General features: G+C 39.8%; 1 protein-coding gene and 1 pseudogene across 2 annotated transcripts in view; one reads left to right on the top strand and one right to left on the bottom strand.

Annotated features, from left to right (window-relative positions):
* ANKFN1 (ankyrin repeat and fibronectin type III domain containing 1) overlaps positions 1-16,781 on the bottom strand; it is a 293,015-nt gene that overhangs the window by 86,238 nt on the left and 189,996 nt on the right. The window lies entirely within an intron of this gene.
* LOC111097395 lies at positions 12,762-15,266 on the top strand (annotated as a pseudogene).

Genomic DNA, 16,781 nt, shown 5'->3' with positions numbered 1-16,781 from the left:
TGAGCAGGAATCCCCTCTGACAGTAGATTTTTGGGAGGAGGCTTTCATCCTTAAATAACTTTCAAAACAACACTTGGTGGCAAGAGATCAAAGAAATGCTATTACCACAGGGGCTGCTTTTCCCCCACAAAGGTGTCCCTTCAGTCAGCCTTATTAGTGACTGGAGCAAACACTCTTCTACGCAAAATCAGACCCAAGCCCAGTGAGATGTTTGTTCACATGGTGTTCCTCTCTGAGGAGTCCAGGTGAGAGAAAGAGAGGAAGAAGGAACACAGGAAAGTCAGTTGTGGCTGGTACTTGTCTACTTCTCATCACAGGAAGAACATCTTATAGTTTCATAGCATTCTCAGTTTGCGATACTTTCCTTCACATTTTTCTCCTTGTAGAGACCAGGTCATCAGCTCTGCAAGGTTGCGTGTCCTATCCAAGGCCACACACTAAGAATGAAGGGGAGGGGGACATTTTGAATCCAGGTCTGTCTGGGCTCAAAATCCAGTGCCTTTTTCCCTCCCAGTTCAGTGTTTCCACATGTCCGCAAGGTAAGGAAAACAGTGGCTGCCAAGAAGGAATTACAGAGGTGCCTCAGTTCCTAAGTTTGGATTTTGAGAAAGTCTGACAGGTGATCCTTCTGAATCTTCAGTTAGCTGTCAGATGAAGGTACAGTTCCACAGACTAGCTTCATTCCACAGTTAGAGGTAGGGCATTGTGCCTTTGGCACTCCAAGGGGCTCGCCCCCAGCACACTCACCCACTTCCCTGTAGGGCCCTGGAAAAACATGTAGCATTTAGATTTTGAAGGGTTTTGATACTCCTTCAAGTGCAAATCTCTGGGACCATTTCTTAGGTGGCTCAGGTTCTTGACCTTCATGAGCATACTGCACTTTAGTGACACTTTACAACTTCAAAACACCTTCATGCAGTCACATTTCCACACAGGAGCCAACACTTTTCTGTGCATCTTTAAGACTGGAAGGCATATGCTGGTGGGTGACAGGTATGTGAGCATGAATAAGACATCTCCCCTGCATTGGGACTCAGACCCTCAGGCAAATGGATAAAGATATAGGTGGTTATAGTAGGACAAGATGCTCCCTGTCACAGGCAGGTGAGCAAGGTGGTATTCAGGCTCTAAGGACTAACACAACTGGGAAAGGGATAGGACAAGGGAAGGTGATGTCTGGTCTGGGTTTCATTTTTTTTTTCTTTTTTTTTTTTAAAGATTTTATTTATTTACTCATGAGAGACACAGGCAGAGGGAGAAGCAGACTCCATGCCGAGAACCCAGTGCAGGGACTCAATCATGGGACCCCCAGGATCATGACCTGAGCCAAAGGCAGATGCTCAACCACTGAGCCACCCAGGTGCCCCTGGTCTGGGTTTCAAAGATTGGGTAGGATTTTACCACAGCGAAGGAGAGCATTCCAGGGAGGGAGACTGAGGGTTGAGAGAGTGGGCATGATAGGGTAAAGAAGGGATGGTTTGAAGCAGAGGAACGTGGCATGCCCCCAGGGGCTGAGGGATGGGCCTCACTTTCACATGTGAAAGTCTTTAATGCAGTGCTGAGAATTGGTTTTTATCTCATGGGATCCAGTGAAGATTCATGAGCAGAAGAATGACACGATCACTTCATGATTTAATCTGTGACCAGTGTTGATGTAAGAAAGGTCACGAAAAACATTTAAACCTTACAAGCTCTGTTAGGTTAGTTCTTACTCTTCTATTTCAAGTAAGGGAGCTGATTCTTTAAAGTGTTCTGGTGACTTCCTGATGGCTGGTAGGCACAGGTATCACAACCCACCTGTGCAATTTTGGACTTCCATTCCTATAGATACCACATGCCTGTGTGACAAATGGCCCTAAACCTTTTTGTTTTCTATAGAGCCTATGATTTTATAATATCTGGGGTGGTCTGCCCAGCTCATTCACCACCAACATTGTACATAGTAACTTAGATTTCCTGTGTAGGTCTGCCATACCTGAGAACAGTGACCTTTCCACATGATTCTTTCTTCTTTTTTTACTTCAACTCAGTTATCAAGATGAATCTCCTCAGAGTAATTGCTAGATAGTGTTGACAAATCCTTGAATCTCATCATCGGACAGCAGCCATGCTGACAGCAGACCCTCAGAGCTGTGCCACATGAGCCACTGTGGCTTCCACCCTGCTAGGTCAGATCCGGGACTTTGGGGACCCGTCAGCTGAAGTTCCAGACCCAGAGCACAGTCTCTTCCATCGCAGAAAACCTGGTGGAGGGCTCTGCTTTGAAGTTCATTTTTGTAACACCAGACATGCCACTGAGCTCCGGCAGTAAATGAAAGCAAAAGCTAGAGTTCAGGCAGAAGCTAAAAATAATTACAGGCTTTGGCTGACCCTCTTATGGAAATAGATTCTTCCATTTATAACAGAAACTAAAAAAAAAAAACCTACTGGAGGTGGTCATGGCTGAAATGGAGGGTTTCTAGCATCTCAGGGGTCACTACTCAGTAACTGATTTCAAATTATTTTGAATGGTTAAGTTCTCACATCAAGGTGTATCAGCTTCACCTGTTTATAAATGCCCTTACCATTTTTTTATTTCATTAAGCCTCAAAATAGAAAAGTGATGAGCACACCTCAGGCTTCAGGGTTTTGATTTTTAAAACAAACAAAATAAAAAGGAGACAAATAAAAAACAGACTCCTAACTACAGAGAACAAGCTGATGGTTGCCAGTGGGGAGGTGGATGGGGGATGGGGGAAGTGGGTGAAGGGGATAAAGAGCACACTTCTGGTGATGAACACTGAGAAATGTATAGGATCATTGGATCACTGAAACTATGTGCCCCTGAAATTAATCTTACTTACACTGTGTGTTAATTATACTTCAGTTTTTTTAAAAAAGCATTTGTAAATGTTAGATACTGATTAGGTAATTACCTAAAAATTTTAGTCTCATACAAGATGTTGAAAATGTGTGTGTATGTCAGGGAAGAGGCTAAATGCTGCCTGGCACTGGAAATTGAGACGTGAAAGTTTATTTCAGTATTATTATTTTTTTAAAAGATTGATATGTTTATTTTTAGAGAGAGCAAGAGAAAGAATGAGTGTGGGGGAGGGGGTGAGAGAGATGAGGTGGGGCTCGATCCCATGATCTGAAATTACGACTCTAACCAAAATCAAGAGTGGGTTGCTTAACTAACTGAGAACCCAGGTGCCCCCCAAAACTTACTTTTTAAAAAAGATTTTATTTATTTATTCATGAGAGACACAGACACAGAGAGAGAGAGCCAGAGACACAGGCAGAGGGAGAAGCAGGCTCCACACAGGGAGCCCGATGTGAGACTCGATCCCGGAACTCTGGGATCACGCCCTGGGCGGAAGGCAGGTGCCAAACCACTGAGCCACCCAGGCATCCCAAAACTTATGTTTAAAATGTATAATTTATCCATAAATTATCTGACTAGTATTAGGAGATAACTGACCTAGAAATATGCATAAAAAGATTTCCTTTTCGGAAGACATTGGAAATCTCTGACTTTTCTACATGTACCAGTCATTTCACCCATATAAAGGGATGGAAAAAATGTGTTTGAAAGTAGCAGATCTGGGGATGCCTGGGTGGCTCAGTGGTTGAGCATCTTACTTCGTCTCAGGGCGTGATCCTGAGATCCTCGGATTGAGTCCTGCATCAGGTTCCCTGGGGGGAGCCTGCTTCTCCCTCTACCTATGTCTCTCTCTCAATCTCTCTCTCTCTCTCTCTGTGTTTCTAATGAATAAATAAATAAAATCTTAAAAAGAAAAAAAATGTAGCACATCTAATACCTTTCTTTTAAAAAAAACAAGTGGCATTACAGCATGGAAAAAAAAAATCTAATCCTTTAAAAGGTTATAGTCCCTCTTAGCTTGCTTCCCACAGGCCACTACTGATACCTGTTTTTGACTCTTCTTCCAGATATTTTCCATATGGACAAAATAGAGAATATACTCTGACCTCCCAGGAGGACATTCTGTTTCTTCATGGGTAAAATGAGAGAGTACCTAGCTAATTGGTTCGTTAAAACTACGACATGGAAAATACTTTGCAGACTTTAGAAGGGTCTGCTAATATTAACTGACCGTGGGATCCTTAACCTGGAGTTCACGGACCTCTGCAAAATCTAAGGCTTAGCTTCACAGTGTTTACAAAGACCTTGAAATTTAAACTTGTGTTTTCCTTGGGCAGGCAGAGCCACTGTGGCTACAAACTTTTCAAAAGGAGAATGATACCAAAGCGGTTTAGGACCAGCATTCTAGAGCCCGAGTGCCATTTTCTCGGTGTTGTGCCCTATTCATTGAACATGCATCACATGAAGGAGAGGATAAAGATTGTGAAGCAATACAGTTGTCCTGCAGGCTTTCTAACTGTCTCTGTTTGGTTCTCTCTCCTGTTATGGCCTTCACCCCGGAGCACTGTCTACATGCTCTTAATGAGCCATCCCATTCCTCTAAATAAACCTACTCACTTGCCCCACAATGTCAGCCTTCTAAAATTGCCCCCTCCATTCTCCCATTACCAAAACTCAAAATTAGGGAGAGCTGAACTTCTAATTAAAAATTAAAGATACTAAAAAAAAAAAAAAAAAAAAATGAAAGATACTGGGGCAGCCCGGGTGGCTCAGTGGTTTAGCGCCGCCTTCAGCCCATGGCCTGATCCTGGAGACCCGGGATCGAGTCCCATGTCAGGCTCCCTGCATGGAGCCTGCTTCTCCCTCTGAGCACTGGTGTGAGGCCACTCACACAGCAGAGGCTGAATGTTCAGTTGCTGAATGGGAGCTAGAGCTACTTTAAGATGGCAGGGTTTTCTAGGGCTCCTCATATTATATTCCCTCATAGTTATATCATAGAACCATAGTTCTATAAATTGCTCAGATAATGGGCTAGACTCATTAACCTGTGAAATCCCCTCCCTGGGCTTTAGGTCTGTCTGGTGAGTGTTGCTTGGGGGAGTATATGCTACTGGGGATATAATAGTGAACTAATAGTGAACCTAGGATTTTCATCTTGGCTCTGTGACCTTGAGCAAGTCCATTTAACTTTCTGGGACTCAGTTTCTTCAGTTCTAGAAGAATAGGTTGGGCCAGATGAACTATGCTTTTCCTTGGACAACATGACCAAAAGATCCATAAAACCAAACCTTTATCCTCTGATCTCAAAGAACATCAAACCAACACAAACACATTCTTTATCTTCGTTAATTCCTTACCAAATAACAAAGAATTTACCACCACAGTGTCAAATAGATTTAACTATTTAAAGATGGAAGAATAAAATGATCAGGAAAGAAGGTAGATTTAAAACGATACTGCTAGAAACCATTTAATAATAACCAAATAAATTCACTTGGAAATTCTGGGGAAGCTTTGGCAAACTGTTTCTGTTAAGTAGCTAGAACTATCCAAGTGAAAACAACTCAAATAGAATTTGAAAGAAATGAGAGTCCCTCTTCCCAACTTTTGACAAAGCAAAAAGAACAGACTCCGATTCACAGAAATAGTCACTAGGAAAGATGAAGTCTCCATGAAGTTCTCTTTCTCCTACAGGAACAAAACCATGTTAAGATCTACTTCTTGGAGAAAGAAAATAATATAGACTTTGGAGAATTCTAGTAGATTCCCTGTAATAACAAGAAGATGTTATTCTCAGGGCAAAGAAAATGGGAAGTCTGTCATTTGGGGCTTCAACTCTCAAAACTGGGCTGGCTTTTCTCCTGCTTATTGTACTGTCCGTTCTTATTTTTAAATTATATATTATTTAAGTAACTGTGGCTCCATTTTATGACTCTGAAAACAGCAGAAACACTGTCTTCCTATTTTAGGAAGAAACTGAGGCCACAGGGGGTAAGTACTTGCTCAAGTTCACACAGCTAACAAGTAGAGGGACGTGTGAAAAAATTCAAATGAATGAGGAAGGGAATTGTGATTGCTTGCATTTCAAAAATAGTTCTTTTCTTCCCTTGTTAAACTCAAGTTTTAGAAAAAAAATAGGCATAATAATGTCATGATTTTGTTAAGTGGGGATAACTTGGCTTAACAAGGAGGAACAGGGTCATGAAGGCTTATGTGAGTTTCATTTTTAAAAGAGATGCTGATGAACTTGTGTAAGGCTCTCCTCATCATGGAGCAGTTAGTGATCAGGATTTATTCAGATGCCATGAGGAAAAAGCTTTTAAGTACATAAGACTTTAAAATGAATTCTAAACAAAACAAATGAGCAAAAGAAAAAAAAAAAAACAAGAGAGACCAAGCAAGAAATAGTCTCAACTATAGGGAACACACTGATGACTACCATAGGGGAGGTGGGTGGCGAGTTGGGGGAGATAGGGGATGGGGATGAAGGAGTGCACTTTTGGAGATGAGCACCAGGTGATGTATGAAGTGTTGAATCACTATATTGTACATCTGAAACTAATATAACACTGTATGGTAACTATACTGGAATTAAAAAAATATTTTTAAAAATGAATTATTCTTCCCCATGGAAACCTCTAAAATTTTCAACATTCCCACAGTAGTTTTATAATAATTACTTATGGAAATCATCCCATATAAAAGGGATAAAGCTTTTTGCATAAATTTGAAGAAAATATTTGTTTTTAAAATAAGGAACATAACACTAAGAGACAAAAAATGAGAAACTTGCTAGTGATCACCAATACTAACAAATTAAATATTTTTTTATTTTTTCTTTTCCCTTCCACAGTTAAGTCCATGATCCACTTTGTATCAATTTTTATATAAGTTTTGAAACTTAGGGTAAAGGTTTTTTTTTGTTTTGTTTTGTTTTGTTTAGCCTCTATATATCTGATTGCTGCAACACCATTTGTTAAAAAGGTGTTGGCAACTGGATTGCTTTTGTCAAAAATCAGTTGGACATATTTGTGTGGCTCAAATTCTGGGATCTCTCCTGTTGCACTGATCTTTGTGTCTATCCTTCCATCAATACCACATGGTCTTGATTATCACAGCTCTGCAATAAAGTCTTGGAATTGGGTAGACCAATTCCCTCCACCATATTCTGCTTTTTTAGAATTACTATAGCTGTTTTAATTCCTTTGCCTTTCAATATACACTCAAAAAAGCCTTGTCTATGTCTACAAAAAAATCATGCTTGCACTTTGATAGGTTACTTTGCAGGCTGTAGCATTCTGGGCTGACAATTCTCTTCTTTCAACTCTTGGAAAATATTGTGCCACTTTGGCTGAACTCCACAGTTTCTGATGAGAAATCTGCTATCATTTGAATTGTTTTTCTTCTGTGGGTCAGGTGTTGTTTTTCTCTTGTTGCATTCCAAAATTTTTTTCTTTGTCTTTAGTTTTTACACATTTGATGATTTTGTGTTTTGGTGTTCTTTTGGTTGATCCTGTTTGGGGTTTGCCTAGCTATTTGAATCTATTGGTTTCTGCCATTTTCAACAATCGGGACGTTTTTCAGCCATCATTTCTTTAAGTACTTTTCCAGTACCACCCTTTTCCTCCTCTCATCCTGCTACTCCTCTGACAGGAATGTTAGATCTTTTGTTATCATCCCTCTTGTCCTTAATGCTCGATATATTTATATATATATATATATATATATATATATATATATATATATATATATTTTTTTTTTTAAGCCTGTTTTCTCTCTATTATTCACACTGGGTAATTTTTACTGTTCTGTCTTCTAGCTCACTGATTTTCTCCCCTCTCCCCCCTCCATGCCACTGTTAGACATATCCACTGAGACTTGGTGTTTCAGCTATTGTGTTTTTCAGTCGTACCATTTACATTTAGTTTTTCTTCATGCTTTCTCTCTCCTTGCTATGACTTCGTTACTTTGCTTAGGCATTTTATTTCTTCATGTGTTCCAAGCTTGCATGTAAAATTGCCTGTTGAAATGTCTTTATCATGTCTGTTGACTGGGTCAGAAAATTCTAACACCTCTTTCCCTATGGTTGGCCTCTGCTGATTGTCTTCTTTCACCCAGTTTGAGACTATCCTGGTTCTTGCTCTTGTGAATGATTTTCAACTGAAAGCCGGACATTTTCATATTTTATGAGACCCGTTCTGTCTTTTAAAATGTCTGTTTGAGCTGGCTTTTCAGAAAAATCACTCCAGTGTTTTTAGCTGTTTTTAATGGGAAGAATAGGGAAAGTTAGATCTCTTCCATCTTATAAATTCTTGTGTCTCTGAGTGAGATTTTAAGATTATTGAAATCCAGCTGTTTCTCTAGAATCTCATAGGATGGAGACACAAATTCTAAGATGTGGACTTAAAAAAAAAACCTCTTAAGAGCGTTTACCAAGAGCGTTTACCTTTTTGTATTTCTAAGTAACATGATCTCATGACTTCCTCCCATCCCCCAGCTATTAGTCATTTTTCATGCCTGTGGTCAAACCCAGTCTGAAAGGCGAGGACTCCACAGAATCCACTATGCTGATCATTCAGGGCCTGGTTACTTTTATAACCAGGAAGGTTGCCAATATGATACACTACCTCAAAATTTAGCTCCCTCTTTATTTTTCCCTGGTATAAGTATTTTTGAAGTAGATAACAGAAATGAAACCTTTTGCTAACCCAGTAATCTAGCCTTGGTATCTCTGATCCTCTCTTCTGTTTCTTTTTCATAAGATCTGTGAGTTGAATGTAGTTTTGGAGATAAAGAATTTGATTGATTGCTGTCTTCTTCCACCACTAGGAAAATATGAGAGTATTCCTGATGGGTCCACATAAAGGCTCCCATAATTTTCACAGGTGCCTTTATCTAATCCACTAGCAATTTACATCTATGATAATGCATAATAGGAACCCAGGTTTAACCAGATGTCTTGAAGAAAATAAATGGAGGGAATATAGTTAACAAACATACATGCGTGGGGAGATAAAACTCATAAAAATGTTACGATAATTTTCAGAAAGACATCCAGAATGTTGCAATGGGCCAACCAATATGTGGAATTTAAATTATGTACTATTTACGCTTTATAAAATGCTCTTCTAGAAAGTTCATATTGAAAATAGTAACTCTCATCACAGTCACTGAGGAAAGCATCTGGATATTTTGCTGAACTCTGGCTTGAAGATTATTCCAGCCTAAATTATGTCTGATACAGGCACAGGGAGTCAAAATGGTTTACAGTTACTATAGCCAATAGTTTTTCATAAGAGTGTTCTGTATTATTTCCTGTTTTACATTTAGTCCTCTGATACTTTGGCAGTTCTGAACTGCGACAGACTGGATTCTCCTTAAGTCAAGTTTATGGTTTAGAAGCCACCATCAAATACAAAGGATCTATTGATCATAAGCAAGCTCTGACCCATGACTAGGACGATAAAAGCCTGAACATGTGTTAATATAAATGGAAGTTTAGTAATGATGTTATGGGTATGCCTTTAGAGGAATATGTATCCTGGCTTCATCACTGACTAGCTTGGGCCACTTCTTAATTTTCCTCATCTAAAAAATGGAAGTGGGGATCCCTGGGTGGCACAGCGGTTTAGTGCCTGCCTTTGGCCCAGCGCGTGATCCTGGAGACCCTGGATCGAGTCCCACGTCGGCCCCCGGTGCATGGAGCCTGCTTCTCCCTCTGCCTGTGTCTCTGCCATTCTCTCTCTCTCTCTGTGTGACTATCATAAATAAATAAAAAATTAAAAAAATAAATTCTAAAAAATGAAATGGATCGATCCTGCCTCATAAGATTGTTGAAAGCATTAAATGGGATAATGCATATAAACATACACTAGCTTGGCCATAGTAAGAGCTCAATAAATATTTCCAATTGTTACTTTGCTACCTCTTTTACTACATTTCTCACATAAACCAATCTAAGAATAGCACTTTGTTCAAAATGTCATGTTTGGTAGATTGTTTTTATCAGATACAAATTTTTATTACTCTAATAGAATAATTAAACCCGTTCTAGATTTCAAGCCCATGACCAGATTTAAAGGCAGATACTATTAGACACTTTTAATCCAACAAATGTTTATTTTTGGAACCATAGCTAGGGAATCATCCACATTTCCTCCCCCCTTTTTTTCCCTTGCCATGTTTATTTGGTTTTATGCAAACTTCTTGGGGGTAATTCAAATTAGCATCCATTACAGATCAATCTAGAAAAGGTTGGTTATTTATTGTTAGGCGGATACATGAACCTTGGCAGTTTCAGAAACCAGAGCTAAAGTGATCTTATAAAGTTCTAGCTAAATCAACATGGGGATGTGCTAGTCTCATGATGACTTTCATGAACTTACCTCTGAAATGCTAAGTATTTTCTCACTCAGAACCTCATTTTACCTCTATAACTTATACCAAAGATCACACTGTACCTGCTCTTAGCCTTGTAAGTCTTACAAAAGCCATTGGCCAAAAGCAATAAAATTTGACCTGACCTAATCCTGGAGTCACAATGGATAATGTGTGTATTTTTCATTCAGTAATTTAATGTGGAAATTAACTGCATGTGTCACATATTCCCCATCTTAAAGAGAGAGCTTTTCTGGTTCTAATGTTACACAAAAATTAAATATGTAAACACTCTTGTCATATAAGACTCCTTACTTTCCTGATAGCTTAAATAAGCACTACAAAAGACTCCTTTGGAGAAATTTATTTCATGGAGTTTGGGAGCCTGCTGCATGAAATTCACCCACTATGGTCACAGAAATGATGGCCAAAGATATTTTTTTCTGGCTCCCTGAAAGATCTGAAGTAATTTTCCCACTTTGGCTGACTGCATTATTCTCTCCTATTTGTCAATATTGGAAAAACCACTGTGGACATTGACAGAAAAATTCTGTTCTCTTTCTCTTAGGTGTATTCTTGAATCTCTCTACTCCTGCACATGGGATACAAAGTGTCTCTCGACCTGGCCTGTTTCTATAAAGAGCATTCCTTCCTAAGGACTCTTCTTACAAGTCTCTTTCCTTTGCTTTTTCTTCTCTTGACCCATTCTGTTCTCCCTGTATCCCATGAAATTTGTATTTTTTATTTTGATCTTGTTATTAAATTTAATGTTTTGAATAGGTCCACATGGTTCAAAAATCAAAAGGTATAATCGGTGATTCAGCAGTAAATCTCTCTCAGGCCCCTCTGTGTGTTCCCAGTTCCCAGATTTGCTCCCCCCACCAGGCATCCACTGTTCTTGGTGTTTTATGTATCTTTCCAGGTTTCTTTATTCACACGCAATCAGACATGAATATAGGCCCCCCCACACACACCATTTTACATAACAGGAAGCACATTATATGTACTCTTCCAAATGTTTTTTTTTTTTAAGATTTATTTATTTATTCATTCAGAGAGAGCGAGAGAGAGGCAGAGACACAGGCAGAGGGAGAAGCAGGCTCCATGCAGGGAGCCCGACGTGGGACTCGATCCCGGGTCTCCAGGATCACAACCCGGGGCCGCAGGCGGCGCTAAACTGCTGTGCCACCGGGGCTGCCCCCCAAATGTTTTTTTAAAACTTACTTTATCTTGGAGATCTTTCCATATAAATACATAATAAGATTCCACGTTCTGTCCTCTGGCTTCTGTATATGGATGTGTGTGATAATTTATTTAACCAGTCTTCTATTGATAGATTTTCTGTATTTTGCCCTTATAAACCTCATGTGATGCAGTTTACTCTGACAAACTATGCTGGTATGAATAACCTTGTGCATAATAATTCATTTTATAAATCCCTAAGCATATCTGTAGGATAAATACTCCTAATAAGAATTGCTGGGTCAAAGGTTATTTGCATTTGTATTTATGATAGATACTGCCAAACTGCTTTCCATAATGATCCTAAAAATGTTTTCTTCTATCAGCATTATATGAAAGTAACAGTGTCCTCAACTCTAATCTACAGAGTGTATATTAAAACTTTTGAATTTTTGCCCTTCTGAAAGGTCAAGATTGATATCTCAGGTTTGTTTTAAGTTGCATTCTTTTATAATGGGAGAATTTGAACTTCTCTTTATATGCTTAGGAGCCATCTGTTTCTTTAAGAACCATCCTTCCCTCATTTTTTTTCTTATAGATTTCAAAAGCTATTTATATATTAGAAAGATGAGTCTATGCCTATTGTATAAAATGGTGTCTTTTTTATGTTGCTTATGGTTGTTTCTGCTGAAGATGCTTTTACAAATGAAGTTGAATTTACTCTAGTTCTTGAATTGTGATGAAGACCTTTCCTACTCTAGTCAGAAAGGATTTCTTCCAGTTTTTTTCCAGAACTTTTATTATTTCATTTTTACATTGAAATCTGATCCCTTTATAATTTGTGTTGCAGTAAACCATGAGACGTGAGTCCAATTACATTTTCTTTTCCTGTCCAGTAGTCTTCTTATTGAACTTTACATCTTTCCCCTGCTTATATGTGATACTACTTTTATCTTACACTAAATTCCTGCATTTACAGCTACCTATAGTAGAAGCTTCCCTTCTAATCCATTGGCTTATCATGTACCAGTATGGCACTGTTGAGTTATTCTGGCTTTATAAAATATTAGGATCATGACCTTTATGGTGACCTAGTAATAATGGTGATAGCATCATCTTAAATATATATATAGCACACTGTAATTTACAAAGCATTTTCACTTACACTACCTCATTTGTTTTGATCCCTATGATGTCACATGCAGCAGCTGAGACTGGTACTTCTGTCCTCATTTCATACATAGAGCCCAGAGGATATGAAGTGTTTGCCCAACATCTGAAGCCCAGGGGAGATGAACTGTTTGCCCAAGATCATCCAACAAAACTAGTAGGTGGCAGAGTGATGACTTGCCTCTTCTGTCTTTCCTAATCCAGGATTCTGCTTTTCAGAATGTCTAAGATATTCTCTGAATGTTTCTTACTCAGAGAGCTCATTCATTCCCAGAGATTATCTCTGTGCTACAGAGTTCTAAGTCCTATGCAGGACCTTCAGCTTCATCTAACCTTCTGTGGATTAAGGAAGGGACAAAATTATGAAATCATAGAATGCCAGAGCAGAAGTAGACCCGAGAGAGATCATAGACTAGCCTAGTCATCTTATGGAAAACAAAAAAACAAACAAACCCAAAAAACAAAAAACTCCAAAGCTCAGAGAAGTTGTGACCTTTGTGTCCAAGATTATACAGTTTCTAAGAAATCAGGGCTAAGTCAGAACTCAAAGATAGTTCTTCCCATATGGTTTAATAACGAAGAGAAAGAGGGAAATGTTATATGTACTTTACTGAAACGAATCATCTCTATGTTTATAAGTACCTCCAGGGCCAGAAATGAGACTGAATTCATTCATCCATTCAATTCATTCAACAAATAATTATGTGCCATGTGTCAGGCACTATGCTTGTCATTGGGTTTATGATGGTGAACCAAATAGGCATGGTCCCTGCCTTCATGGAAAATATAGTCTAGAAAGAGAAACAGACACCAAGCAAGTAATTTATGGGTAAAGATGTAATTACAAACTAGGAAAATGACTTATAAGGGAAACATACATGGTGCTCTGAAAGAATGCAACAGGAAGATATAATTATTTTGTCTTCAGAGTCTGGGAAACTTCCCATTGCTCTCTATACCCCCAACTCCAGCCTGCCATGTGGTCCCTGCAGCATGTCTGTGGAGACCTCTAAGATTCCATGGATCAGTTTGAAAATCAATGATCCTGTCCTATTCCCTCATTTCTTCAGAGAATAGAACTGAGGTTCAAAGAGGAGATGTGACTTACCCAAAAAGGTCACCTAGCTAGTTAGAGCAGAACCAAAGGATAACAACCTCCTGATTTTCTGGCTAGGGCTCCTTCCACTGTATAAATAAATGTCCTCTTAATGCAGACCCATACTCTACTACCAAAGTTTGCAGTGATACCACTCTTCATAAGTCACAGACTCCCAGAAGACTGTAGCACTTTGACTTAGTTTAGACCATGCCATAATCAGCACACTGCATTGAACAGACAAATCAAGATTTGACAGACACTTCCAATGAATCTAAGTATTTTCTAGAAAATAGTTTAATTTTTCTTGAGTGGTTCATCAGTTATTGTACTGAAGAATAAGCTGAACTGGCCTAAACTGAGAGCACATTTTTAGAATTTAAACTACTTTGTAGGATAGCCTAAATTCTCTTTGTCAAAGGGCAACTTTTCTTTGGCAATGAACGGTTTGACCTAAGTTCTTTCGATAAATTGTTTCTATCCACCAGTGTAATCCTCAGCACACATGTCAGAAGTAGAAGTGATTGGTCCACATGGAAAATGGTAGCACTGGCTGTGTCCCAGCTGTCTGGGCTGCTAGGTTGGTGTGGGACACAGCTGGGATGGTCCATGTCGAAGTGGTGTCCACAGCAAGGAGGGCTCAGCTCGCATGTGGAAGGCCCTCACCTACTTCATAGCACGTCCTGGCGTGGGAGTGAGCATGCTGAACGTCTTTCTGAAGTCACATCATGGAGAACATCAAGTTCATTGCTTACCCCTATTTCCACATCAGGTTCAAGCCCTTTCCCTGGGGAGATGATAATCATAGTTTATTCCATAGCTCTCATGTGAATCCACTTCCAACCAGCTATGAAAATGAATAAAGAGAGTCTGGACCACTACCCAGTGGAGATCATAGCACAGGTTTGGACCTTGACTCTGCACACAGACCAGAAAAGTATATAGGAACTTAAGCTCGCCTTCCTTACTTGTATCATACTGGTGACCAGTATGCTGATTTTCCATCCCTTTGCTTGTGGCAGGAGATGGCTTATAAATAACTTAGATTGGTTTGTGAAAATAAATAAGTAAATAAATAAATAAAAGATGTAGAAGTGGCTGATTAGAAGAGCTACAACCCCATGTGTTTAGATTTGGTTAATGTGTATGCAGTCAGTACTTCCTGGGTGTTACGTGCTCACAGTTCATGGGTGTGTCCCCATTTAACACCTAGGACAGCGGAATTAGTTAGGGGTGATTGGTCTTAACTCACTTAAGTGCTGTTTCTCATTAAAATTAGGGTACCTTGACTCATTGACTCATTATGCTTCCCCTCAATTTTATTTTTCTTTAATTTGGGGATGAGTGGAGTGATAGAATTGGAGAATTTTGACATTATTTTCCATGTCCACATTTAGCTATTTACAACTATGTGACTGGAAATGATAGAACAGTCAATACTGGTTTTAAAACGGGGTCGGGGTTGGAATTTAGTAGAACTCTCCTTTAAAGAAACATTCCAGAATGCAGGAAATGCCCTAAATACAGAGATGTTCATAGAAGCAGTATTTACAACAGTGAAACAACTGGGAGCAACTTGAATAGGCAAAAAAAAAAAAAAAAAAAAAAAAAGGTAAAATGCATACTGACGTATTCCATGCAACATGAATGGATTAAAACAACACTTCAAAGCAAAGGTCATAACGGGGATGTGAAGTAGAAGAGATGGCAGTACAGCATAGTCACTATGAGTAGGGGCTCCAGGATGCTGCCTGAGGTTAAATTGGACTTTTGCATGGCTGGAGGACCTCAGCAAGTTCCTCTGTTTACCTTCAGTTCCTCATTCATGAGGAGAGGATAAACTGTACCTATTCCAAAGAGCTGTGTGAGGTTTAGAAGAAACAATACTTGTAAAGCCTTGACCCAAAGCCTGGCATGTGCTATGGGCTTGACATATGTTCACTGTTATTAAATATATGGTCTCAACTTATTATGGGGTCAAAAAATACCAAAAGTTCCTTTGAAGACTAGATTTCTTTGGGCTCCAGGGTTGAGGGTGAGTGATTTGTTTCTTTATTTATAATTTCTTTTCTTTGCAATGTCCTATAATTATTATATGTCCTTTCCATTTGCCCCTCACCCTCTTTTCACCAGTAAAAACTTTGACCATTACTGACCTGCTCTGTGTCTCCAGGAGACTGATCCCTATGGACTGCATTACCCAGGACCTCTAGCCCATGGCCTTCTAGTGGAGTTCAGCCAGTGCCTGGAGCTGGTGATGGGTGTATCCTTTCACATAGCAACTCCTGACCAGTGCCCCCACCCCAGCTTTTACCTCTCTCCCTTCAAGTGTAGGGGTGATAAGAGCTTTCCATTTTAGCTAGCCTTGGGTGCCTTGCTATCCCTTGTCCATTCATGAACCCTGCTCACCTCTCTGTAAATAATCCCTTCATTAACATTGCTTCAAAATTCAAGCTGAGTATCCTTTTTTTTTTTTTTTTTTTTCCTGCCAGGACTCCGGCTGGTACAAGAAGCACACATTATTTTTATAATTGGGGAAACTTCATTTAAGAAGCACAAATGGCCACCCCTCCTCCTACCTCCCAAAAGGAAGTACTCCTCACGGAGTGGAGAGGCCCCTTAGCTTCCAGACTTGAGGGTGATTATTTTTGTTTCATTTTTCAGCCCTCACATGAAATTAGGCTTCAGGCTAGAACACCTATTTCTTAGAAAAACACACTTTCTCCTAGAGAGAAATTCTAGAAAGCAGTCGCGGGCTATTGACAAACTATAATGCTGCAAAGGGATCTGGCCAAAAAGGAATCAAGAGGAAAATCTCCAAGGGGAGAAGGTGGCCCGGAAGTGGCTCATCACCTGCAGTGCCAGCTGTGCTCCCAGTTGAGCAGTCATGGACAGAGCTGTGCCTTGAGTAAAGACCTGCCTCTGTGGCCACTGGAAACTCACCAGCCCCTGTGGCGTCTGGGCTCAGCAACTGCCAGGCTCCCAGGGGGTAAGTGATACAGTTTGTTCAGTCCGGGGGTGTGGATGGCAGCACGAGGTGGTGATGGGGCTGGTTGGGGGGGTTGGGAAGGGGGCTTGGCTCGTCACCATGCA

Source organism: Canis lupus, chromosome 9 (genome assembly GCF_011100685.1).
Source record: "Canis lupus familiaris isolate Mischka breed German Shepherd chromosome 9, alternate assembly UU_Cfam_GSD_1.0, whole genome shotgun sequence".
Taxonomy (NCBI): Eukaryota; Metazoa; Chordata; class Mammalia; order Carnivora; family Canidae; genus Canis; species Canis lupus.
This window is presented reverse-complemented; position numbering and strand designations above follow the sequence as displayed.